The following is a 27,977-nucleotide window of genomic DNA, read 5'->3' as shown; positions in this document are numbered from 1 at the left end:
TCAGCACTGTGCAAAGAGCTATGGGAAATCTACAGATAAATTAGACACCAAACGGATCCAGGAAGCTTCCACTTTTTGGCCCTAGGCACAGTGCTTAGTGTATTACCACCAATTCATCACCTTATGTAATCCTCATGATAACCTATGCAAGATAAGAACTGTTATCATCTCTATTTGGCAGATGAGGAAACTCCTCAGAGAGTTTTAATTACTTATCCAAGGCCATACAGCTGCAGAGCTGGGTTTGAATCCAGATCTGCCCAACTTCAAGTTCAAACTTTACCCTGTGCTCCACTTCCCTGACAAGCGCAGCAAGGGAATGAGGACTACACAGGAATATCTTGTCCTGATTTCACTGTGAGGCCTGAACAGAGCAATCTGTGCTCCACGATGGCAGGAAACCTCTGGTAATTCATAGAGATGGTCCTGAGCAGACGATCTTATGATGAACCTGGTAGGTGTGAGTGGAATGACAGTCTAGGCAGAGAAACGGCATAGGCATTAGAGGGTGATAGGCTGTAGCTGGGGACCCACAGGCTAGCTGATTTGCAGAACTAGCTACATAATTTGCAGGGCTCAATGCAGAATGAAAATGTGGGGAACCCTATTCAAAAGTGATTGAGATTTGCAAGACAGAGACAGCAGAGTAGGAATCAAGTGTGGGTCTATCTACAAGTGCAAGTGGCATGTCCATGAATCCAAATCCTGTGATTTGGTTGGACTATAAGCCTAACAGTGGTGGCTAAGAACATATATCTTGAAGCCAGATAGACTTAGTTCAAATCCTAGCTCTACCATTTAAAGGTATGATAACCTTAGACAAGTCACTTAAATCTCTTGGACTCTGAGTTCCGTCCTCTGCAAAATGAGAATGATAATAATAGTATTATTATTTTCAATGGCAAAAACCGCAATTACTTTTGCACCAACCTGAGGCCTCATAGGGAAGATCAATTTCAGGATTAAATGAGATGATGCTCAGCCTAGTACATAATAAATTAGAACAAATATTGTCATTATTACTGCAAATATTGTTGTTGTTATTATTACTATGCAATGGGGAAAAATGGGAGATGATGCTGGAAATACAGTTTGTGGTTATGAAGAAAGGGACAAGGAAGGGGTACTGGTTCCCTGGGCCATGGCCACATCAGAGCTGCAAGTCTCAGGGCAGGTAAGGGTGGGGATAACATCAGAGGTTCTATTTCAAGTCTTCAGAGTGGCGTGCCACTGGGGAGACCTAACCGAGGCCATTGAACCAGCCAGCCCAGCTCCAGTGCACTCAACCTGGAGCCCCACCCACCAGCAGCAGCCTGGGCCAGGCCGACTGAGGACTGGGCTCGCAGCAGATGAGCTCATGCCTACAGACCTGGCCAACAAGGCCGGACGCTTCTACTGGTAGGAGCCTGTCAGAACTGCCAGCCGGGGGTCAGGATGAGCTGGAGAGCCCGGTGGTGCCCAGATGCCTATGGCCAGCAGGTCTGCTGAGTGTTTGATTACATTCCCGGGCACCCCAGGCAATGCCAGGGCTGGCCGTTCCCACTCCTGCTGAGTTCCGTCTGTCAGCCACAGAGCTGCCATCCCAAGCCCGGCCCCCACAGCCCACCTACCTTCCACCTTCTGCTTCTCCTTTTCGGCAGCAGCCCTGGCTGCAGAGCCAGGTGGCCTCATCCCCCAATGACTTCATCCTCCTTAAAGGCATCATGTCCCTTTGACAGTCGGGCCTCTAGAGGCTTTTCTGCCCACAGACCAGGCTTCAGGGTCTCTGCTTTGTTCCTGTCTCCCAGCTCCATTCTCATCCTGCTCTGTGACCTTCCCCAAGGAGAATGCAGTGTAAAGGAAGGGGCATCAACCTGGAAGAACAGTTTGCACTTCACAGTCACTGAACGTGTCGCAATGTAACCAGTCCATCAGCCAACTGTCCCCAGTGGGCTGAATCCTCTCTTGAGACTGGTCTTCTAAGGTGGATGACACTCACTTGGCACCTACCCTGTGTATGCAACGCATGCGGTGCAGTCATGCAGCAGTTCCCTCAACTAGGGTGACCAGCCATTCTGGTTTTCTTGGGACTGTCACAGTTATTGAAAGTTCTGCATCCTGGGAAACCCCTCAGTCCCAGGCCAACTGGGACAGTTGGTCAGCCAACCCTGTACATGCATCCATGACATGCCTCCTCTGATGATTTTTGCTTGGTTTTCACTGAACAAATCTGAGCCTTTAGCCTGCCCCAGAAGGAGTCAAGGGGGTTCAATCTCAAAAATTAAAATAATACTGTCTATACTTCCAGACTTTATGGGCACCCTGAAATCTGCTGCCTGGTCAGAGTGTCCTCTGCTCCGTCCCCTCATTTACATCACTGCTCATTATGTGAGTATGGCCGTATTGCTCCAGAAAGAAAAGCCCAGGAGGGAGGGAGAAAGAGCTCACCCAGTTCATAAGGAAGAAGACAGCTTTCCCCAGGCAAATAGGGGAAATGGACATGACTCTTCTAGTTCTTTCTTTAGAAGCCTACAACACCCCTGTAAAAACTTTAGAACTCTAGAATGTTAGAGATGGATGCTAAAGATCAGAGTTCAATACCTCCTTTATTGAAAGAGGGATGCTGAGGTCCAGGAAGGGGCTTCAGAATCAGTTATGAATACTGATACCTGGGTCCCACCCACAGGGAGTCTGATGTAATTTGTTTGGGTCTGGGGCCTGGGCTTCCCAGGTGATGCCAATGTGCAGCCTTGATTGAGAACCACTGAGTTAGACATAGACCCATCCCTGAGGAACTTCCAATAGAGTAGGGAGGGAGTTACAGTGAAGAGAGGCAAACGCAAGGACAGGGTCACACAGGGGTTGTGAGGAGAGGGGAGACCCAGGCAGTGCACAAAATGCTGGGTTAAGGGCTTCAGACAGATCAGGGCTTGGATCTTAGCTTAGTCTAGACCAGTGACCTTGGCCAAGTAATTAAAGCTTTTCTGAGCTTCAGTTTCTTCATCTGAAACATAGAGAACAATAATAGCACCTAATCCATTGCGGTGGTATTCAGAGAAATTAGATAATTCATGCAGAGTGCTGACATAAAGATGAGCTGTTATTATTATTATTATTATTATTATTATTAGAGACGGAGTCTTGCTCTGTCGCCAGGCTAGAGTGCAATGGCATGATCTTGGCTCACCGTAACCTCCACCTCCTGGGTTCAAGCAATTCTCCTGCTTCAGCCTCCTGAGTAGCTGGGATTACAGGCACACGGCACCACACCCAGCTAATTTTCTGTATTTTTAGTAGAGACGGGATTTCACCATGTTGGCCAGGATGGTCTCGACCTCCTGACCTCGTGATCCACCCGCCTCAGCCTCTCAAAGTGCTGGGATTACAGGTGTGAGCCACTGCGCCCAGCCTATGATTATTATTATTACTTCTTGGTCAGGCCAGCGGCTTGGTCAGGATGTGCTCACAAAGGAGAGTGGAATATGAGCTATACCAACACAGAGAGGTACAATTTCAGCAGGAAGAGAGAGAATTTTAGTTATCAGGGAATGAGAAGTTTCTGAGCATGCTTGGAGGGCACTAGGAGTCAATTTCCCTGGTGCACGGGAGACTGGAGGCTTGAAGACCCACCAGAAAGGTCCTGGGGCCAGCCGGGAGGACCAGGAGTGGGTCAGGAGAGGGGTAAGGGAGCTGGGGAGAAGGGGATGGATGCCAGCAGCCTTATGAGGCTCCGAAATCCATCCTGATACCCATCTCCCCCTCCTGCAATAGGCTGCAGACAGTCCCTGCGCTGGACAGGCTGGAGCCCAGCCTTGGCCCCAGTGAGGGACCCCGAGGGAAGACAGTCGCCTGCCACTCTGCACATGACTAATCAAAGGGCCCGTGGGGCTGCCCCGCCACCCTCCCTCTGGTTAATGCCTAATCGGACCAAACTTGGAGGCTTGGGTGGCAATCAGCCAAGTGGATAATTGCTCGGGTTAGCCTTGATCACAGGCTCCCTGGGAGTCGATCACAGTAGCTCCCCTCACGCTGCAACTCCCTGGGCCTCTCACCCGGGGTGGAGGCAGCTTGTAGGAGGGAAGCCTCAGAGAATCCTGCTGGTGGGGAATCCCTCTGGACATCTTGAGCAACACACCATAGCAGCCTGCTTGATGCCTGTGGTCATCCTGGATGCTGGTGACAGGTCCCTGAAGGCACAACTCACAGTGGCTGCAGCAGCTGCATAAACATCTTACTGAGAGCCAGCAAACAGCAAAAAGCCTCATTGCTCCTGTATAAGCAATAAGACCAGAACCTTCATGGTTTCACTAATCCATAGGGTCCAGCCTAAACTTCTAGACACCTAAGTCCTAGCCATAGAACCAGGCCTCAGTTTTGTCACATGGCAGGGGAAACAGATCTGTTCTGAGTGGTCCCAGGACAGTTGTGACCCCATTTAACAAATGCAGAGACAGAGACTTAGCAAATTTAAGTCATTTGCCTTGGGACACATAGCTAATAATAATAAAAGCATTAACAATGACATGAATAGTTCTTATTTATTAACCAGGTGGAAGAGTTGCTGCTCAGCTGAACATCAATTAGAATTGCTAAGAGTTCACACTGATTGCTGGGAGAGGTGATAAGCTCCTTGTAATTAGAGGTATGCAAGCAAAGACTCACTTATTTGCCAGGAATGTTGCAGAGGGGCTTCAAGACCTGGGGGGAGGGATGGGATTGGACAGAATGGTTGCAGAGTTGCTTTCAGCTTTGTGGGGCAGGAGCTATTTCATTTACCTCTGTGTCCCCAGGGCCTAGTATGGTGTCTGGGAAAAGGTAGACATGGGCTTCACCTGTGCATGAACACACAAAACAAGCAAACAAATGTGTTCTATAACTAAAAACGTGGCAGCAGGGGAGAGGAGTGCTAATTCTTGTCTAACTCTTCTCCTTTTCCCTTAAAACACTGGTTCTCAACACAGGGTGCATAGTGGAATCATATGGGGAGCCAGAACAGAGAGGCACCTCATAAAATGCATCAAAGCCGAGGCGTCCTGCACCCCAGTGAGCCATCACTTACCGTGCTTTGTGATGCACACATAATCGGTCTCATGAATCTGTACAACCTTATGAAGCAGGTATTCTTGTTACCCCCATTTTATAGATGGGGGAGCCCAAACAGGTTAAGTCAGGTGTGGGGAAGTCACAGCTGAAAACAATAAGAATAAGAATTACCTTTTATGGGGGACTTTGTCAGCTGAGTCCTTACTGGTTTCTTAGCAACCTTTATATCATTTAATTCTCATAACAACCTTATGAGGTAGGAGCTATTATTATCCCCATCTTTTCAAAAAAGGAAACTGAGGCTCAGACTAAGTAACTCACCCAAGCTTATTGAACTAGTAGGTGGCAGTGCCAGGGTTTCGAACCAGATCTGTCCGTCTCCAAAGCCTTGGGGAAGGGGGTGCTGTGGTTGTCAGTCTCAGATCTGAAGCATGGAGGAGTGGAGAGAACACTGTTCTGAGAGCCAAGTGAGCTTTTCTAGTTCCCTCGTGGTCTCTGTGTGACTGTGTGACCTGGGGCAACACTACCTGTCCAGGGCCTCAGTTTATCCCTCGGTGAAACCAAGAAGGGAGGTGGAGATGGGCCTGATTTCTCAGCTCCTTTCATTTTCCATGACTTGATTCCCCACTGTGAGTTCTGGGCCACAAACCAGTTGGCTTCCTCCCTCCCTCTCCGTGAGACAGAGAGCTGGCAGGAGGGGATGATCCGCCTCAATTCTCCCACCTCCTTTTTCCTCCTCCTCCTCCTGGGCTGGGACACACCTACTCCAACTTTCTCAGCAGCCTCTCCGGCTGCGGGCTGCGCGCCTTCCTGCTCCGAGTCTCTGCACCTCCCTCCGGGGCCTGTCAGCCTGGCCCTCGTGAGAGGGGCGCCAACCCAGCAGCCTGCTCTGGGGCACTCTCCCCTACCTGAAGGGCACAGGTAAGAATTGCTGGAGGATGGGAAGATGTGGGAGGAGGGCAGCAAAGTTAATCCATTCTTGAGTCTGGTTCCAAAGCAGGCTGGAGTTGGGGGCTCCTGGAAGGTAGAGAAGGAACCAGGAGATGGCTGGAACTGGCACAGAGAGGGAAGACAGGGACTTCTGGGCCTGGATCATCTAGGTACACTGAAAGAAGCCAGTGAGGTAGCCAGTCCATGGCTGGGGATCGGGGCCCAGCAATGGGCAAGGCTGAGACTGTGATCTTGTGGAGGAGGAAGGTCACATTTGCACACGTGGAAAGTTGGATTCTTGTCCTGCAAGAATCAAATCCCCCACTTGGGCTTTCTGTAGATGAGCCTTTAAGACGACATGGGGGAGATTTCCTCTGTAGTTTTAGGGGGAAGTGCCAGGGCCAGGAATTGAGAGTTGCTGGCTTCTTGTGTGTGTCCAGGTGGGCACAAGAACCTTATCACAGACAAAGCTACCTGGTGGCTAAGGGAGAGTCAGATAGTCTGGTCAGCCCTGGTTCTCCTGTGGCTGCTGAGATTAGGACCTCAGCTTCCTTGACTGTAGAATGGGGGCATGCGTAGTCTCTAAGGGCTGTGAAAGACCATGAGTCTGAGTGGCACCAAGACAGCACTGGAGTTGTCGGGGTGGGAACAGCCCTGTTCCCCTGTCTTGGGGAAAGCAGAAATCTGATGCATATCTCTGGAGGCAGGAGAGCTAGAGTGGAACGCTGAGCAGAGCCACTGGGCTAGAGTTCAGTTCTCAGAGCGGGTGCAGTGCCATTTGCCCCAGCGTGGGGAGCAGTGAGGCAGTGCAGAAGTTTGCCAAGGGCTCAGAAATGCTGCCTCTGTGCCCAGCCTCAATCTGGAGCTGGTGCCTGGACTCAGGGGAGAGGAGGAGGTGGAGAAGCAGGCTGGGAAGTAGGTGCTTCTAGTCCTTCAGCCCTGCTTTACAGGTGGGAGCAGACTGGACAGGTGAACATGCCTTGCTACTAAGAGTTATTACAGCTTATGCTCGTTGAATGCTTCCTGTGCTCTGGGGACTATGCTGAGCATGCTTGGTCTTTTGAAATTTTTGAGGTTTCAAATCCAGGCAGTGTGGCAGAGTGGGAAAAGAACTTCATTAATCATGTCTCGGTGACTTACAGGCTGTGTGGCCCAGGACAGTTTCTTACCTCTCTGGGCCTATGTCTGAACATATAAAATAAAGGCAGTTGGATGTTTGTTAAGATCCTCTCCTCCCTTTATTTATTTATTAAATATTTATTTATTTTGAGACAGGGTCTCTCTCTGTCACCCAGGCTGGAATGCAGTGGCATTATCATGGCTTACTGCAGCTTCCACCTCCTGGGCCCAAGCAATCCTCCCACATCAACCTCCTGGGTAGCTAGGACCACAGACAAACACCACCACACCTGGCTGATTTAAAAAAAAATGTTTTTTTGTAGAGATGGGGTCTCACTATATTCTCCAGGTTGGTCTTGAACTCTTGGGCTCAAGCAATTCTTCCACCTTGGCCCCCTAAAGTGCTGGGGTTACAGGCATGAGCCACCACACCCGGCCAAGATCCCTTCTGAATCCATTCTGTTGGATAGACGGAGCAGGAGTGATTGTCTCCATCTTGCTGATGAAGAACCTTGAGAGGCTCAATGTTCCATGTCCCTGTAAGAGGCAAACTAGGGTCTTCCCCCAGGGCTCTCCATAGAGTACATGCTAGACTTCTGGCAGGAAGATGCTGAATCCATGATGTCAGCTAGCCTGATGCTCAGCTTCCTGTATACGCTAACCTAAGTGCGACTGAACTCACCTTGGCCTGTAAATTCTCTTCCAGATGCTTTATGACAGGCTGTGGCACTGGCCTGGTGCTGGCCAGTTAAGGCCAGGTGGGAGAGGCTGTCAGGCAGGCATTAAGTTTTAGAGACAGCCTGTGTGTGTCTGGGGGGAGATGGAGTTGGTATGGTTGGGGACATGCCTGCACCCCCTGGATAAACCCTGTCTTTTGGATTCATTTTGAGTGGGGAAGGACATGACCTCTAAAGGCCTCCTATGGTCCCTGGGCCCCTAGAATGCAAACTGAGCTAGCTCAGAGCCTCAATACTAGCATTTCTAGGACTAATAGTACTAACACTCACATTTATGATGGAGGTTTACAGACAGATTTACAAAGTAAATTGTGGGTCCAACTCCCGGATATTATTAGCCATGTGACCTGGGCCTCAACTTCTCTAAAAACCTCAGGCTCCTCATTTGAAAGATGGGGATCATCATAGTTCTTTCTTCAGAGAATTGATGTGAGAAATGAGGGGGTGCATGGAAGGTAATGCAAGAAATGTGTAGGGCCTTATTTATTATGTTCACAGTCATCAAATAATTGATTCTTCTCTCTTCCTCCTGGAGTGGGTATCATCTCACAGCACCTTGAAGTGTTCCTTCCTAAGACTGGTCACAATTATAATTATTAATTATTTGTGTAACTTATTTTATATTGGCTCTCCTACTAAGATAAGCCATGGGTCCGTCTTTCTCACTGCCCTGGCGCCTGGGTCCAGCACAGTGCCTGGCACAGAAAAAAAGCTCATTGCCTATCTGCTGAATGAATGAATGAATCTTCATTTTGAATTCATAGATGAGAACTGCTGCTTACTGGAGGACTAAGTATTAGCCCCAACCCATTCATAGATAGAGTCCAGTGGAAGGGCCCTTAGAGATCACTGAGTCAGACAGTTGGTAACGGTGAGGCCTCACCAGGGAAGTCCAGTAACTTGACTAAGGTCACAAAGCAGTGGGGAAAACCAGACCACTATGCAGAACTTGGACTTGCCTCTGTTTCACTTGCCTAGCCCAGTTCAGGAGATGTTCCTGTTTTTTATGTAAGTGGCAGATCAGTCTTGAAGGCCAGTTGGCTCCCACATCCTCCAGAGGCAATGTGGGATCAGCAACAAGGTTGATCTCTAGATTGTAAGCTGCCCTCCAGGGGACAAAAACATCATCAATCAGACTCCTCTCTCTCAACATGCACCAACACACACATACACACACACACACCACTCCATCACTATTGCCAGTGAGTCAACAGATAGCTGTAACTGTACAACTCAAAGAACCCTTGGGAATTCTCTGAAGTCTCCCTTGAAGAATCATTGCTCCCATTTTACAGATGGAACCATAGCTTTTGAACTACTTGTCTAGAGTCACCTAGCCAGTTTGCCTGGGTCGGCATGCACTCAACAGTGAGCTATTTGTGAGAATTCTCAATGACTTAGACCCTCTATGTGCAGGTCACCAGGTTAGGCCCTTTTACAAACTCCTTCTCTTCTACTCTGCACAACTGCCCACATCACCCTCTACTGCTTCTTCTTGTTGTCATTGTTTTCAGTGTGGAGACCATGAATAGAGACTCAGAAAGGTTAAGTTAATCCCTGTAAGTCACATGGTTCTGTTATCTTAATAGACACTTAATGAGCAGTTACAGTGTGTCAGGCCCCCAAAGACTCACAGTTGATAGAGGCAGGCCCATAAATGGGTGGTTTAATATCTCGAGGTAGGTGGTAAAACACAGGCAAACTCAGGCTGGCATGGGGACCCAGAGGAGTGACAGTAGCTGGGTTATAGATTCAGTGAAGTTCTTGGAGGAGTTGGCACTGAACGTCAGTTTTAAAGGCTGAATGAGAGTTAAATAAGGAAAGAAAAGTGGGAAAGGCATTTAACAGAGGGAAAATAACATATGCAAAGGCCCAGCAGTTAAAGAAAACAGCAGATGTGTGCAGGAACCTATAAACTGGGTGGGGAACATCTGGAGACATGGTCTGAGAGATACGTTGGGGCCAGATCATTGAAGGCCCCAGCCTACCTCTTTTTTGTATGTGTCAGGCCAAGGAGCATGGCATTTTCAAAAAAATGTCACATATATATAATATACTATTGAAGGAAAATTATAGACATACACAGAAGTAAACAGAGTGGTGCAAAGAAGCCCTATCACTCAGCTTCAACAATTATGTTGGTTTTTTTTTGTTTTGTTTTTTTTGTTTGTTTTTGTTTTTTTTGAGATGGAGCCTCATTCTGTTGCCCAGGTTGGAGAGCAGTGACATGATCTTGGCTTACTGCAACCTCCACCTCCTGGGCTCAAGTGATTCTCATGCCTCAGCCTCCCATGTAGCTGGGACTACAGGCGTGTGGCATCACACCCAGCTAATTTTTGTATTTTTAGTAGAGACAGGGTTTCACCATGTTGCCCCAGGCTGGTCTTGAACTCCTGACCTCAAGTGATCTGCCTGCCTCGACCTCCCAAAGTGCTGGGATTACAAGCGTGGGCCACTGCGCCCAGCCTGAGCCACTGTGCCTGGTCAACAATTGTACTTCCTCTATACCTTCACCAACTCTTCCCCTATCAGATTATCTTGAAGCAAAAATCCCAGATATATGATTGCATCTGAAAATATTTCCATATATCTCTTTAAAACAGAAAGAATTCAGAAAGTATTTTCAGGAGCATGGCTTTTATTTTATAAACATTGGAGGACTGTTAGAGGAGTTTAAGTTAGAGTGCTTTGGCTAGGTAGACCTACCTGCCCGTGAGGTAGAACACCAATTTAAGGAAAGGAGTCAGATTAGAAGGCTAAGATATCCTGTTTTCTCCCCTTGGCCGATCACAGTGCCTGATATTCCACCACTACCCATTGATTAACAAATTATCTTCTGAAATCCATCTCTTCCTGAAAGGGGCGATGTCATAAGCATTTTCCAGTGTGGGTCTGCAAAAGACAGAAATCCTCCCTTGCCTCTTTTTCCGTTCCTGGGCGGCCCCTGCAAGACCACCTGAGGCAACAGGAAAATGCCATCTATCCTTCCGCTGGCTGGGGGCAGGGAGCTCACAGAGGAGAATTCTCTGGTTCCCATTTGGCTCCAGTGCCCGCAGCAGTTGGCCTGGGCACAAGCCAAGCAGGATGAAACACGCCAGTGGTACAGTAACGTCAGCATGTGTGCACATGTTGGCCTGCATGTGCTCACGTGTCCAGTGTCAGAGCTGCTGCCTGTCCCTGCAGCATCCTCTCCCCTCAGGGTCTTCCCATCAAATGCAAGGCTCAGTGGTGCCAAATGTATCATTTTGGACCCTTGGAAGCTTAGCCTGAGGAAGCGGTAGAGATCGCTATCAGTATGGCACGTGAGCTCTGGAGTCGGGGTGCTTGAGTTCCAGTCCTGGCCTTAACACTTTCTATCTCTGTTACCTTAACACATGATTCCACCTTTCTGAGAGTTGTATAATGCTACCTATCGCACAGAGCTGCTGAGAGTTGATGTGTGTAGAGTGTTTAGCATAGTCGGCACAAGCTAAGAGCTCTCTAAATGTTAGTTACTATTATAGATTTGGGGGCTCCTGAAGTCTTGGGAATTGACTCAGAGAATTATAGCATCTTGAAAAATACCTAGAAGCTCAAACTCTTGGAAGCATATATTAGAGAACTCTATTGGATCCCTGGTACACTCTCTACTCTGTCCTGGTAGTGTCTGACAAATTCTAAAACAGAGTGCATAAATTGTAAGTTACAGCTGATAATTTCTTTTTTTTTTCCCTTGAGACAGAGTCTTGCTCTGTTGCCCAGGCTGGAGTGCAATGATGCAATCTCAGCTCATTGCAACCTCCACTTCCTGAATTCAAGTGATTCTCCTGACTCAGCCTCCCGAGTAGCTGGGATTACAGGCATGTGCCGCCACGCCCAGCTAATTTTGTATTTTTAGCAGAGATGGGGTTTCACCATGTTGGTCAGGCTGGTCTCGAACTCCTGACCTCAAGTGATCCAACCTGCCTTGGCCTCCCAAAGTGCTGGGATTACAGGCATGAGCCTGGCCACAGCTGATAAATTTTTATAAAGTGAACTCGAATGGTGGCTAACCAGTAACTGGCGCAAAAAGCAGACATTCCCAGCCCCCTGAGATCCCCCTGGTGCCCCTTGCCAGTCACTGGCTCCTGCTGAGTGACTCTTAATTCAGATGGCCAGGCTATTCTCAATGCCTCTGAGGATGGCCACGTCACTCCTTCTTTAGGGGCTATTTACTATTGTTAGGAGAACTCCAATTATTAGAGAGGTCCAGTGAGTTAATTTGGAAGATGCTAAATTAAACTTTACCTTAAATTATTTCATTTTTACTGTCATATTTCAGGGGCAGCCTAATTTACAGGCAAGTTTCCCAAATGTCTGGGGCTGTTTTTTAAAAAATACAAGTTACTTAGCCCCATCCTAAGTCTACAAAATTAGATGGAGGAGTGTGAGGGTGAAGGACAGGAATCTATATACTTTTTTAAGCTCCAAGGGGGCTTGAGGTGAGGTCTAACTGGGCTTGGTAGCCATTGGACTAGCGGTTCAGAGTTTGGACTCAAGTCAGATAGATCATTTGTCCCAATCCGTGCTCCACACTGACTGGCCATTGACCTTGGACAAGGCACATGGCCTTTCTGACCCTCAGTTTTTTCATTTGTAAAATGGAGATAGATGAAAGGATAGTACCTGCCTTTGTGGGTTGCTGAAAGGCACTGAGACATCCACAGCACAAGCGCTCACTAAGTGCTAGGTGCTATAATCAACGTTACTATTATACTGGGCAGAGACCATATGCAGTGCAGCCAAGGGAGTACTGAATCTGGCACCTGAAGTTTTGTGTTTGAGTCTTGACCGGGCCACTTGCTAGCGGTATGACCTTGGACAAGTCTTTTGAGCCCCCATCTCCTGGCCTTGACTTTTCCATCTATAAAATGGAAATACTCCTTGCTTCCTTCATAGGGTCTTTGAAGGAATTAAATAAGAAAACGGACTAGAATATTGTTCCAAGAACAGAAAAATGCTGCAGGAAGTAAGCCCCAATGAGCTGGAACCCAGCTAAGCCTGGGAACCCTGTGGAAAGTGGGCTTGCCATTGTCCTCGCGGTTCTGTGTGGGCAGGCCGGGCAGGGGAGGGTAAAGGGAATCATTGAGGTGTCGGTTTTCCACAGCCCTGGTATGCCCTGGCATGGTTCCTGAGCTTCTTGGTTTCTGAGAACTGTCTCCTTCCTGGTTCCTAGGGCAGGAAGGGTCCAAGATCCCATAGCTGTGAAATCCTATGCAATTTGCAGGTAATCCAAATGCTTTTATTATTTTAATGTCTTCTTCTTTTTTAATTAAAGTCTTCTTTGAAGTCCTTTACTAGTGTTTAAAAACACTTTTTTTTTTTTTTTTTTTTTTTTTTTTTGAGACAGAGCCTCGCTCTGTCACCCAGGCTGGAGTACAGTGGTGCAATCTCAGCTCACTGCAATCTCTGCCTCCCAGGCTCAAGTGATTCTTGTGCCTCAGTCTCCCAAGTAGCTGGGATTACATGTGTGTGTCATCACAACCAGCTAATTTTTTTACTTTTACTAGAGACGGGGTCTCACCCTGTTGGCCAGGCTGGTCTTGAACTCCTGACCTCAAGTGATCCACCCACCTCGGCTTCCCAAAGTGTTGGGATTACTGGCGCAAGCCACCATGCCTGGCCCCTAAAAAAAGAACTTTTTAATGAAGTATAATATGCATACAGAAAAGTGCACAAATCGTAAGTGTACAGCTCAATGAATTTTCCAGAAACTAACCAGCTCCCCGATTAATAAATAGAATATTACTACTATTCCAGAAACCCTCTTTGTACCCTTTTCAGTCACTCACCACTTCCCTCCCATGTAAGAGTGACACTATCTTAATCTAATCTATAGATTTATTTTGCCTGTTTTTAAACTTTATGAACATGGACTACCACAGTAGGTACTTTTTAATATATGACTTCTTTTGCCCCATATTATGTGAATGAGATTCATCTCTATTGTCACCTAGAACAATAGTTCATTTGCTTTGCTGTATAGTATTCCATTATATGACCATACTGAAATATACTTGTCCATTCTGCTCTTGATAGCCATTTGGTTTGTTTCCAATTTGGGACTGCTATAACTAGTGCTGCTTTGAATAGTCTTGTGATGAATCTTTTGGTGAACATATGTGCACACTTCTGTTGACCTAGGAATGGAACTGCTGGGTCATGAGGTGTGCATATATGAATGGAACTCTCTTATTTTCAGGTTAAGTTCTATTTATTACAAGTAGAACATGGCTCCCCAGGGTTCAGTCTCTGTCTACGAGATAGAAAGGCCTCAGGAAGATGAACAGCTGCCTCTGGGGTTGGAGATGCTGATGAACAGAGGCGTGTGCAGACAGTGATATCTGTAGGCTCAGAGACTTCCAGGTGATAAAGTTAGGCATGAAACTCAGATCTGTTGCTTTCCTTCTCCCGTCTGCTCTTCTGTATGACTTTAGCAGTAATGTTGTGTCCACTTTGCTTGAGGGCCAGTGTTCCCCCCACCAACAGTCAGCAGACCACCTACAGAGGAAATATGAGTCCCACTTTGAGTACCACAGCAGCCCTCCTGAAACAGGCTTTTTGAGGAAGAGGTTGCGATTTTTAACACAGTGACGTTTGAGAATCACTTCTCTAGCCTGAACACTTTCTAAAGACTGCAGTTTTTTCCTGATGTCCTCCATCCCCTCTCCACCAGGGCATAGGATCAGGCCACATTTGGGATATCAACTTTGAAAGGAGGCACGGTAGAGAGTATGATCCTAAAGAAAGAGATGGTTCCCTTGTTCAGCAGATCTCGAACACCAGTCACACCAAAATCAGCCAGGGAACTTGTTAAACATCTATTTCTGAGCCCCGCCCCTAAGGATTTTGATTCAGTAGCTCTGGGGTGGGGCTGGGAATATATATATTTTTAACCTTCACCCCCATCCCCTCAGGGAATTCCTAATGGTGGGAATCACCAGTTCAATCCACCGGCCAGCTTTGTAGATGAGAACACAGACAGACCCAGCCGCTCTGTTGAGTTTTGTGTCTGCTGATGGCTGGGTGGAGCAGCTACCTTGGCTAAGAAAAATCTGTGTGTGGACAGAACCCAGGGGGGCTTGAATGTTGAACACAGGGACTTGGCCTGCAGCCCACTGGCAGAGGCTCATTTGCATCTCATTAGTATGCACCTTGGGTTACTCAGGGTGCTCCCAAATCATCTCTGACCTCTCTCGTGCCTTGGCTCTGCAGTCAGGTTCAGCCAGCTCAGCAGCAGGACTGGGTGCCTCAGACAGCAGAAAGCCTGTCTTGCCCCACTGCCAGAGCGCAGCTCCCACCTGCAGCAACCTGCCTGCCTGCCTGGCTTTGTCCTAAGCTGTTCTACTCAGAGGGGAGAGGACAGACAGATGGCCGGGCTGGGCTGGGCTGGGCCAGGCTGGAGGAAATGGGAATGAGAGGGAAGACTGGAAATGAAACCTATGCAGAGAATCTGTGTTTGCTGGCAGGAGAGGATCTGAGGTTATGTGATCCCTGATATGGGGGAGGGTTCATATCATCCTCCCCCTTCACAATTGCTCTTTCTAACCCCTGCGCATGGGGAGCGGGCCAGGGGGACTGTTGGACACACAGGTGATCTGAGTTTTATCCTGGCTTGGCCCATAGTAGCTGTGTGAGCTCAGGAGTTAAATAACTTCTCTGAGTCTCAGTTATCTCATTTACAAAATGAGGATAATTATAAGGTTGCTGTAAGCTAGCTTAAAAGAGATAATGCCTGCCAAGTGCTCACCACAGGGCCTGGCACCCAATAAATGTTCAATAAATGTCAGCTGTGAGCAGCTGCATGCGCCTTTGCAAGCACTCCGTAGTTCCAAACCTCACCATCTTCAGGGCCTCTAGCGATAGCTCAGCAGAGGGTTAGCTCAGGGAGGTAGGAAAGCAGGGACTAGTCTCCATTCCCAGATGGATGGGTGGAGTCTCTATGAAATGAGAGGATTTGCTCGGGGCTCTCTCACTGGGCCCCCTGCTTGGCCCTCCGATATAATACCAAAGGAGTAGGGGCTGAGGTCCCTGGATTGTCATCTTCATCACAGCAGCTACCTCAGGGGAGCTCACATGCAAGGCACTGTGCCCACCGCTTTGTGCCCTTCATCTTAGTTCTGATCCTCATGACACCCTGATGATTATGTTCCCTCGTTTATGTCTGAAGAGACCGAGCCTCTGTCAGGTCCCATGATTTGCTCAAAATCACACACAACCAGCAGTGGGCCGAGGCAGGACTCCAACACAGGTAGCCCCTCTCCAGAGCCTGAGTGTGTGGCCTGACTGTAGCCACCCCACCTCCTGGAGGTGCCTGAGTTAGAGGCAGAACCTGGTTGGGAGTGGCCACGTGAGACTGATGGGCTCACAGAAGGGAACAAGGAGAAGCTTCTGTTTCAGCAGTTAAGAGGAACAGTATTCCTTTTGCTGTTGGCCACAGGGCCTGCTGGATCCTTGGAAGGCCGTTTATTGTGTCTTGGATAGAGACAGGAAGGGGGCCCAGAGTGGTCACCCCAACATGTCAGTGGCAGAACACAAAAGATCGGGAGATGAATGTTTTTATAGAATGTGCAGGACATTTTCTACCAGGTGTTTTCACTGTCAATACTCTTCTGACCACTTCACACCCACCCTCTGGCCCCTCTTCAACTCTGAGGAAGGTCACATCTGTTATTATTTTAATGCTGCTCAACTTGCTGTTTGAGCTTTGCTGCAAATCACTGCAAAGGGAGAAGGAATGTCACAAAGACCCACGTGTGTGTGTGTGTGTGTGTTTGTGTGCGTGTGTGTTAAGGGACCCTCCCACAAGGGGCTCCTGGGTTCCGAGTGAGGGTCCGCACACGTACAGAAAATAATTCCTACATTCTACACATATTTTTTGAGCACCTACTGTAATGGTAATAACAACTACCCATTATTGACCTTCTGCATGACTGGCGCTGTGCCAAATGCCATCCATGCATGTGTTCATTAAATCCTCCAGGAAGGTAAGTGTTACTAGCCCCATTTCACAAATGGGGAAACTGAGGCTTAGATAGGCTCAGCTTTGCCCCTCAATGCAAGCGGAGGTAGTACTGAGGGCAGGTCTCACTCTGAAACCAGTTTTTCTCCCTGCACTCTCCTCTTGACTAATGCAGAAGACCTTGGCCTTGTGGGTTCCTGAGGAGCCCCCAGGTTGACAGTGGAGCTAGGGTTGGGGGAACAGCATGGCCAGTGCCAAAATGCCAGGATGGGGAGCCAGGGTTCTGGTTCCAATTCTGCCACGAACATGCTATGCAACTTAAAGTGACCCCTTCCTTTCTCTGGGAATAGTTTTCTCATCTTTATTAAACAGAGCTTGGACTCATAGTAGTCTTCAAACTGTGCCCTAGGGAGGCCAGGGATTTCACTGACAAAGGGACAATGCATAGGGAATGGGGCTCTGGGGCTCCTCTCACATCTATCATAGCAGGTCTATTTCAATCTGCTTAACGTAAGAAGGATGATAGTTATAAAATAACAACAGCTAGCATTTATTTAGCAACTACTAGGTGCCAGGCATGTGCTGAATGTTTAACAGGCACTGTCTAGTTCTACTTTCAGAACACTATCTGAGGTGGATTCAGTTAGTATCTTTCTCTCTCTTTTTTTTTAAAAAAAATTGTATTTGCTTATTTATATTTTAAATTGACAAAACTTGTATATATTTATGGTGGGCAACATAATGTATTGATAATGTATGCATTGTGGAATGGCTAAATCAAGCCATTTAACACATCCATTAACTCACATGCCCTTTTAAAATTATTTATTTATTTATTTATTTATTTATTTATTTTTAGAGATAGGATCTTGCTCTGTCACCCAGGCTGGAGTGCAGTGGTGTGATCATTGTTCACTGCAGCCTCAAACTCCTGGGCTCAAGCAATCCTCCCACCTCAGCCTCCTGAGTAGCTAGGATTACAGATGCAAACCACCACACCTGGCTAATTTTTAGATGTTTTGTAGAGATGGGATCTCGATATGTTGCCTAAGCTGGTCTCAAACTTCTGGCTTCAAGCAATCCTCCTGCCTTGGCCTTCCAAAGCTCTGGTATTATAGGCGTGAGCCACCATGCCTGGCCCCTACATGCTTATTTTTTTGTGATGACAACATTTCAAATGTATTCTCTTAGCAATTTTCAAGTACAATATGCAATGCATTTATTAATTACAGTTACCGTGTTGTACAATAGATCTCTTGAACTTACTTGCCTTCCAACCAGAGAGCCCCAGAAGTGGGGCTGGATTTGTCGATCCCTCAGAATTCCTACTTTCCCTCCCTCCTACCCCAAGCCCTGTGTTCCTGGTGTTCCCTCTGCCTTAGGAATTTTTCAACTCCAAATGGAAATTTTGTATTCTTTGACCATCTTCCCAATCCCCTCTCTCACCCCGGCCACTGGTACCCATCATTCCATTCACTGTTTCTATGAGTTTAACCTTTTTAGAGTTCACACAGAAGTGAGTATACGTGGGTTCTAAAAAAGTATTTGCAGTATTTGCCCTTATGTACTTGGCTTATTTCCCTTAACATAATGTCCTCCAGATTCATATGTGCTGTCACAATTGACAAAATTTACCCACCTTTTAAGGCTGAATGACATTCTCTTGTGTACATAGGCCATATTTTCTTTATTCATTCATCTACTGATGGACATTTAGGGTAATTCCATATCTTGGCTATTGTGAATAATGCAGTAAAGGTGGGCGTGCAGGTATCTCTTTGACATACTGATTTTGTTTCCTTTGGATATATACCCAGTGGTGGGATTGCTGGAGCATATGGTAGTTCTATTTTTTATTTTTTTGGGGAACCTCCATATTGTTTTCCATAATGGCTGTACTAATTTGCATTTCCACTGACAGTGTCTGATGGTTCCCTTTTCCCCACATCCTCTTCAACAGCTGTTGTCTCTTGTCTTTTTGATAATAGTCATCCCAACATAATCTAATTGTGGCTTTAAGTATCTCCCTTTCAAAGGTGAAGAAAAACGTAGGCTCAGAGATCAAGTTATTCAAGGTCACCCCAGTTGGGACTTGAGGTCTGTGTTTGAAAACTCATCCTTTTGCAAAGGATTCCATTGGATCGAAGTGGCAAGAACCACAGGATAGTAAGCAACCCCACAAAACGAGGCCCATTCAGCAGGGACATTCTGGCCTTTGCATTTTATTCCCTTCTCCATCTGAAAGAAGCTTTCTAGTCCTCCTGGAGGTCTATCAGGGCACAACCTTCCTCACCTAGAACCTAGGGGAGGTTCCCCCGTTCCCCTGTTCTGCGTTTAGAGCTTCTAATGAATAAATACCAGGCAGTGTTCTGCTAAGCTGGAGTTGGCTTTGATCTTTTTTTTTTTTTCACCTTTCCCTTTTCATGGATTTTAATGTTTTTCATCTAACAAACTCAGCCTACCAGAGAGCCCCAGAAGTGGGGCTAGAGTTGTTGACCCCTCAGGATTCCTCCCTTCCCTTCCTGCCACCCCAGGCCCTCCAGTTCTGAGGTTCCCTCTGGCTTAGGGATTTTTCAGCTGCAAATGCAAAGCTCATAGATCCATACAGACAACCCTAAGAGGAAGAGACCCCAGACACTCCTCTTCCTCTCTCTGGGCCTCATTGAGTATCAGGATCTGCAAACTCGAAAACCCACAGCAGCGTTTCCTTGCTGCCATCTCAGGGCCTTTGCATCGCCTGTTCTGTCTGGAACTCTCTTCCTGAAGATAGCTCTCTGGCTCTCTTCCTCACTCTGTTCACTTCCCTGCCCAAATGTCACCTTGTCATATAGGACTTCCCTGACTCCCCTTTAAAAAATAGCATCTCCCCTCTGTGCTCTACCCCTTGCCCCACATGACGTTTCTTTATATCGCTTTTCATCACCTGACACAGTCAATATTTTCTTGTTTATTGTCTCTCTTTGCTACTAGAGTACAATACCCACAAGAGCAGAAACCTCATCTCTCTTGTTCTCTGCTCTAGATGCCTGGCACAGGGCAGGCCCTCAGTGAGTATTAAATGGATGAATGACTTTGGCAGAGGGAGCTCAATAATAAAACACTTTCTTCACATCCCCCACTTTGTTCCTTTTCTTCCCCAAAGCCCAGGCCACTGGAAGCCCTTTTCTTCCTTCAAATATTCATTTCTCCAGGGTCATACTATGACTTTTGAGGGCTCTAAGCATCTTAGTCTTTGTGGGCCCCCTTCTTCCATGAAACAATTATAAATGATAATTATGAAGTCATAAATTAAAAATTATGTTCTACGACAGCATTGGTATAAAGATGCATATATAGTCATGTACCACATCATGACATTTTGGTCAGTGTGGGACTGCATATATGAGAGTGGTCTCATAAAATTATAATACCATACTTTTACTGTACCTTTTCTATGTTTAGATACACAAATACCATTGTGTTACAATCACCTACCGTATTCAGTAGAGTAAGATACTGTACAGGTTTGTGTCCTAGGAGCAACGGGCTGTACCACATAGCCTAGGTGTGTAGTAAGCTTCACCATCTAGGTTTGTGTAAGTGCACTCCATGATGTTTGCACAATAACAAACTTGTGAAAACTTCTCAAAAACCATGAATGACTACCTACTCCTAAGGAGAGAAATTATTTCAGTGGCTAAGACTTGACTAGCAGGTACCTAGAATGTCACCATTCTTTCACTTACAGTTTTTATTCTGGTTCAAATAATGACACATTTCTCAGAATGTATTCCCATCGTTAAGTGAGACATACCTGTGTTATTATATATCCAAACTCTTCAACCTAAAAGTTTTTCTTTCTTTTCTATTTAAAATAAACTAAAACATTTATTATTGATTCAATTTTCAAATTTAAAAGGAAATTCTCAATAATTTATTGACTATAGTAACTTTCTACAGTAGTCCTCATTCCTGAAAAGATGTTTAAAAACCTAAAAACCTATAGTATAACTTAATTGATTTAAACTAGGGGTGAGTGAAAAGCTGTTTTTAAATGTTCTCCTGGTAATTCTAATACGCACTAATAGTTGAGGCCACTGTTCCGGATAATATATCCCAGTTTGCTCCCTCAGATCATTCCCATCCTCCTCTAAGACATAATTTGAGGACATATTCATTCCAAAAGCTAACCATTTTAAAAATACCCCCTTGTTCCTACACCATACTGCTAAGTATACATGAATTTTAGCTTTTTCCCTTCCATATCTTTCTAGCCCACATATTAAGATCTCAATTTTTCTTAAGAGATTCTCCCTTTTCATTCTGCTTTAATAGTATGTGTAGTCCTGGGTCCTGGGTGTTCCCACTCTGCCTTATAGATGAGTGGACCCAGCATTCTTCTCTGAAGCTCATGAATCCTGTGGTTCCTATGCCATGCTCTTTAGAGCTGGGCTGTCCAATGTGGTAGACACAAGTCACATGTGTCTTTTAAAATTTAAATTAATTAAAATAAGATGAAATGAAAAACTCAACCCTCAATTGTACTAGCCGCATTTCAAGTGCCCAATAGCCAGCCATGCGTGGCTCGTGGCTCCCACCCTGGAGAGCACAGAGACAGAACACTTCATCACTGCAGAAAATGCTGCTGGAAAGCGCAGCTCTAGAGTGAGCTCCAGCTACTCCAGGCCTCTGTGATGTCTCTCTTCTTAGAATGTGGATTCTTATTCTGTGCCAGTGCTTGCATCCATCACCTACTAGATGAGTGAACCTGGGCACAGTCTTCAAATTGTCCAAGCCTCAATTTCACAGTTACAGATTCAGAGTAATGAATGTCATAGTACAGATGATGATGGTACATCACTAACTGGTACTGAGTGTGTTCCAGTGTTAGGTATTTGCCGTACTTTAAGTCATTCGGCCTTCTCAACAACTCCATGAGGTAAGTACCATTATCTTCTCCCTTTGGCTGAAATCAGCAAGGTTAAATAACTACCCAGGGCCACACAGTTGATAAACTGAGAGCTGGGATTTGAAACCAGGTCTGTCTGATTCCAGAGCCCGCTTTCTTAACTTTTAATTCTGTCAAGTACTGCATACTCTACCCAAAGACCAAGTGAGATAACACATGCAAATGCTTACTTGAAAATGTATAGATTATCATACAGATGTAAGACAGAATAATTTTTGTCATCAATAATAAAAAGAATACTAATAAATAGTGGGACCTCATGTCCCAGCTCTCTTTCATCCATGTCCTAGATGAGGATTTCCTTTTTAGTCATTTCTAATTCCAGACTAGAACAGGCCTGACTTTTACAGTCAACCCCCCTAAGATGGCCTCTCTGCCAGCTGATACTTCAGACTGCCATTTACTGAGTCATTATTGGTTCTAATAAGGTGTTACTCTGCATCTTTCCTCTCTGTGCTTTCACCTGTCTATCTGTTTTCCCTGCAGTCCTGGAAAGTAGGTAGGAGTAGCTATTATTATCTCCATTTTACTGACAGGCAAATTGAGGCCCAGGAGAGATTCTGTGGCATTCTCAAGTCACAGGATCCATCAATGGCTCAAGCCACTGGCTCCTCTCCTGGCCACATCCAGTTATTTGTTTTGTTATATGAGAATATGACAGTGGCTGCCTACAAACTAACAAATGACTCACATGTTAATCCAAGTTTCTTGGAAGTAAATTAAGTCTCTCTACCCTCAGTGAATTCCAGTTGTCTTAAACCAATAGAGCTGGTGTTCAAGCCCTATCCACACCAGAGTGGGAGACTTGAATGCGAAAATCCCTTTTTTAGTCTAATGTCAGATTTCTCATCCCAATGATGTAGCCCTGTCCTGGTTCTGCTGCTTCTCAAAAACCATCAATGACTCCCTACTACTAAGAAGAGAAGTTATTTCGGTGGCTAAGACTTGACTAGCAGGTACCTAGAATGTCACCATTCTTTCATTTACAGTTTTTATTCTGGTTCAAAGCACAGTCCCTCTTTATTTATCTCATCTCTTTAAGGTTTTTCATAAACAGAATATGTTTAGGATTCTTTCTTGAGAGCCACAAGAGCCAGTCTTAGCACTGAACACCTGGGGCAGAGGGGTAGGACAAGTAGAGGGGTTTGGAATCACCCATCCATTACAGCCCTTCCCTCTATATGCACACACATTCTTTACAGATGAGAAAAAAGGTCCACAGGGCTTAGGTGACTTACTTGACCAAGAACAGACAGAGAATGAGGGACTTTAGGTCTCAGCCTCCCAGAACCCAGGTCAGGGATCAGCTTATTACACTGACTCTCAAACAAGCGTCAGCAGATGTATAACCCTGATCCACAGCCAGAGGAAATCCCTTCGCTGCCTTTGTGGGGCTCGTTTAGGGTCTGATAGAGACCATAGGCATGCACAGGCCAAAGAACCATGCCTGTATGAGTTGGAAGGGACTTCAGAATGCTTCTTATCTCCCCCAAGGACAAATATCCTCCTACAGTAGAATATGCTCCTCAGGTGGCCACCCAGATTCTGCTTGGATTCCCCCAGTGACGAGGAGCCCTCCACATTCAAACTTTTATCAGTGAGTTGGATAAAGACATGAATATTACAACCATCAGGTTTCTGAATGTCGGAATCAAGATCCTGAGAAGCTGGAGAAGAGAGCTGAAACACAGGGTGAACTGAATCACAGCCTCTTTAAAGCCCTACAGCACTAAGTTGCAGAAAATCAGCCTGCACAAGCATAGATCAGGGATGACGGAATAATTTATCTGAAAGTGTTTTTTGTTTTGTTTTGTTTTGAGATGGAGTCCTGCTCTGTTGCCAGGCTGGTGTGCAGTGGCTCGATCTCGGCTCACTGCAACCTCCAACTCCCTGGTTCAAGCGATTCTCCTGCCTCAGCCTCCCAAGTAGCTAGGATTATAGGCACATGCCACCACACCTAGCTAATTTTTGTATTTTTAGTAGAGACGGAGTTTCACCATGTTAGCCAGGATGGTCTTGATCTCCCGACCTTGTGATCTGCCCCACTTGGCCTCCCAAAGTCCTGAGATCACAGGCATGAGCCACTGCGCCTGGCTTGAAAGTTTTTATTATCCACAAACTCAACAGTTAATAGCATAAGCCAGGTGCTAAAAAGTAGTGTTACTGGGTAATATTTGTTGAAAACTATATCACGTATTGTGCTCAGCACTTATGTGCATTAACTAACTTTCATTCTCGAAACGATCTGAGGAAGTAGGGAAACTAAGGATCAGAGAAGGCAAGCCATTTGCCCAAGGTCACACAGCCAGAGCCTGTGTGTTGTTAGCCACCTTCTCCTGCCTTCCACATCTTTGAAATGGGCCTGGGAGTTACATGGAGGCAGAGTTGGTTCATACATATATCCTAAAAGGGTCCATTCATGGCCAGGTAGACACGGAACTAATGTACCCACACAATTATTCAAAAAATTGACTACTGAGTATGCATGTGTGCCCTCTTGTAAATGTGCACATTCACTCAGATGCAGGTCTCTTTCTGGGCCTAAGGAGCCAAGGAGCATGAGGCCCCACCCCAGACAAGCGCCTGCTCGCAGCTTCCCGGAACAATCTGTGGCTAGGCCAGCAAGCTTAGACTCGACCAGAGACCAGTGGCTTCCTGCTGTGTTGGGGCACAGGCTGGACCTTCTCCAGAGGCTTCAGCGGACCCCACCCTCAACCCAGCCCAGGCTTTGATTCTGCCTTCACATTAAAATCTAATAACGAATATGTCTTGAGTTTTGTCTACATACCAGGCACTGTGCTGAGTACATTAACGTGCATGATCTTATGTAGTCTCCATAAAACCCTATGAATATGAATGCAGTACTCTTAATAGCCCTCTCTCACAGATGAAAAAGCTGAGGTTCAGGGATATTGAGTAACTTAGGTTGAACAGGTGCAAGTGGTAGAGCTGTGATTTGAAATCAAACAGATTCATAAGTGATCACAGCTCTTTCCAGAAGCACAGTCAGGAGGAAAGAACCTGGCTCTAATTCTCACCCTGTGACTTTGGGCAAGTCTCTTTCTTTCTTTGGGACTTTATTTTCCAGCTTCCAAAAGGAAGGAATGATCATGAGAGGCTCTTTCAGCGTTCATTCTGTCATTGTGTTTCCTAAGTCTAGATTCTTCCATTTTTCAACTAGTATTGATTGAGCCTGGTTCTATACCAGGCACTGTTCTAGGCACTAGGGAATTCATCTGTGAATAAGATACACAGAGCTCCTCTCTTCATGGAGTCCATGAAGACAGTCATTAAACCAATAAACAAGAAAATATTGGGTAGTGATATATGTCATGAAGAAAATAGGGCAAAGTGATAAAGAGGGGAATTGACAGGAAGCCTACTCCAAACAGGGGCTCAGGAGGTGACATTTAAGCTGAAAACTGAATGACAAGAAGGAACTATTCATGTGAGAATCTTAAGGGAGGCAGTAAGTGCAAAGGCCCTGAGGCAGGTCCGGGTTTTGTGTGGCTGCAGCTTGTGAACTGTAGAAGTAGCATGGGCCCAGGTGGTGCAGAGCCTTCTAGGCCAGGGCAAGGAGTTTCTATTTTAATCTAAGTGCTATGGGAAGCCACTGGAAAATGTTAAGCAGGTAAGTCGTATGAACTGATGTATGTTTACACAAGATATTTTAAAATAGTGGTATCTGGGTGTCGTGAACTAGGAAGGTAGTACAAGGAGCCCAACATGCCTCTGTGCCCTGCAAGCTTGTTCACTCATCTAAACCCGGGGCCGGGAAACAGCTGTGCAGACACTGTTCCCTCCCTCAGCAAACTACTCCCCAGGTGTGCAGGTCCTACAGCCTAGGCAGGCCATGGGCACCAAGGCACCATCCAAGGGTGCATTCTCTCTGCATTTTATCCTTCTCCAGGGAGACCCCTCCCCTTCCCCTTCCCTACAGCTCATCTTAATGGCGCCTGCGCTGCAAGGCGCCGGTGCAGCCATCGAGCAGAGTATCTTGCTGGGGCCTGCCCAACACGGGTGCTGACCTGGTGAACAGGAAGCTCTCCACACAGCAGGGCAGGCAGGGCTGGGAGGCTGCGTGCACCCTGGGCTCACAGAGCTGTGGAGCCAGTGGACCTGGGACTGGGGTGAGGCCTCACTTTCCCTTGGGGTTTCAACTTCAAAAGCAATGCCATCCTGCAGGGGTTGGGGCCGAATGACTCAGGGGTCCCCTTCTGCTTGTGGGGGCTGGGTCAGGGGTAGGGTGAGTGTGGCTTTTGCCTGGGGCTGGCCCCACTATGGGCTGCAGCTCTAACATGGAGGGACAGTAGCGGGCAGGCAGGGTGGGAAATGTACAGCAGCTCTTTCTGCCACTAGCTTTCAGACCTCGAATGAAGAATCTGCCTCCTTCCTGCTCTCTTTTCTGAGGTGCCTGAGCTTAGGGCACCACCAACAGAATCTCAAGAATTGGGAGGCAGGTGGTAGGGAAGCTCGAAGGGTGGGACATATTGAAATTATTTTCTGTCACAGGCCTTCAGACCCCGATTTAGGCAGACTTTTCTATTCCTGCCTCTTATCTCGGGATGCTGTCAGCATGATCTTGGGGAACCCTGTGCCCATTTCACACAGGACTCTGGCAAGACACGGCTCCAAGCCTCTCCTTCCCCCTTTGCCTTGGAAGTTTAACTCTTCCTTGGCTTTGAAGAGCAAGGCAACTGGAAAATCAGGTCTGGCCAGTTTCATCCAAGAATGCTCCAGCACATCTGGCTGGCAGCCACGAAGCTCCTAGGAATCAAGGCTCCCAGGGGAAAGCCAGGCATCAGCCTGGTGCACCAGCCCTACACATCGCCCTGCAAAACCCTGCCCCGCTCCTCCTGCCCCTTGCTCCATCCTTGGCCCTGGTGAGTCTCACATTTTCACCCAGGCTGGAGTTCAGGGATGGGCTCTGTGGGAAACAGCAAGGGTCTAAGAGAGGCGAAGCATTTATTCATGATTAGTTCAACAAGAACTAACTCCCAGGGACTAGTTCTTACCCGGCCACACACTGTGTGACTTGGAGCTTGACTGATCTCGACTTTGGGGCTCTATTTCCCCATCTGTACTCATCTATGATGAAAAGCAGGGACAGAACCCCATCATCTCTAATGTCCATTTCAACTCAGACATTCCAGGAGCCTGGGAGTTTTCATGTTCCAGGTTACAAGATGAGTCAGAGTCATGCCCTGTCTATAAGGGACATGTGGTGAAACAGGTATACATAGGACTGGGGCAGGGAGGCAACCCTGGTCTGTGCAAGGAGCTCCCACTAGCTATAAGGCCCTGGGCAGCTCCCTTCCTTTTATGAACCTTAGTTTCCTATTATCAATAATGGCTGATATTAAATTAGAACCGACAATAAACTAGGTACTCTGATAAGTCATTTACCTTTATTATTTCACTGAATTTTCACAACAATCCTATGAGATTGATGATTTTCTTATCCTTATTCTACAGAAGGTGAAATGAAGGCTCATGAGGTTAAATAACTTGCTCTAAAAGTCACCTAACTAGCAAATGACAGAGGCAGGGCTGAGAGCCAGGCAGCCCGATGCCAGGCCTGGGATCTTGGTCACTTTGCTTTCCTGCAGCCTCTGCATGTGTGGAAACAGCTCAGTTTGGCTAGAGCTCAGCCCTAGTGGAAAGGCCTTGTAGGAAGGAGAGAGAGAACAGTAGTTTAGAACCAGATGGCTAAACTTGGTTCCTGGCTAAGAGTTGGGACTATCTCGCCATCACCCAAGGAGTCACAGAAAGTTTTTGGGAAAAAAGAGTAAGAGTTCAGGACTGTGTTCTAGCTGCTGAGTGCCTTTGAGAGAGCATTTTGAACTAGTCTGCTATTCTTCAGCCACGGGGTTTCTCAACCATAGCACTATTGACATTGGGGCTGCATAATTCTGTTGCAGGGCTGATATGGTTTGGCTGTGTTCCCACCCAAATCTCATCTTGAATTGTGGCTCCCATAATCCCCCAGTATCATGGGAGGGATCCAGTGGGAGGTAATTGAATCATGGGGGTGTGTTTTTCCCGTGCTGTTCTCGTGATAGTGAATAAGTCTCACGAGATCTGATGGTTTTATAAAGGGGAGTTCCCCTGCCTACGCTCTCTTGCCTGCTGCCAAGTAAGATATGCCTTTGCTTTTCCTTTGCCTTCTGCCATGATTGTGGGGCCTCCCCAGTCATGTGGAACGGTGAGTCCATTAAACTTCATTCCTTTATAAATTACC

The 27,977-nt window shown here is 46.7% G+C and overlaps 2 protein-coding genes across 3 annotated transcripts in view; one reads left to right on the top strand and one right to left on the bottom strand.

Moving 5' to 3' along the window:
* SLC36A1 (solute carrier family 36 member 1) overlaps positions 1-27,977 on the bottom strand; it is a 221,512-nt gene that overhangs the window by 57,554 nt on the left and 135,981 nt on the right. The window lies entirely within an intron of this gene.
* FAT2 (FAT atypical cadherin 2) overlaps positions 5,777-27,977 on the top strand; it is an 89,778-nt gene continuing 67,577 nt past the window's right edge. Inside the window, exon 1 of one of the 2 annotated variants that reach the window (XM_054487475.2) lies at positions 5,777-5,943. The gene's annotated coding sequence lies outside the window, so the exon portion shown is untranslated. The remainder of the gene's footprint in view (positions 5,944-27,977) is intronic. The other variant, XM_063665612.1, reaches the window with a different exon arrangement.

Source organism: Pongo pygmaeus, chromosome 4 (assembly GCF_028885625.2).
Source record: "Pongo pygmaeus isolate AG05252 chromosome 4, NHGRI_mPonPyg2-v2.0_pri, whole genome shotgun sequence".
Lineage (NCBI taxonomy): Eukaryota > Metazoa > Chordata > Mammalia > Primates > Hominidae > Pongo > Pongo pygmaeus.
Note: the sequence above shows the minus strand (reverse complement) of the source record. Positions and strands in the feature narration are given on the sequence as shown.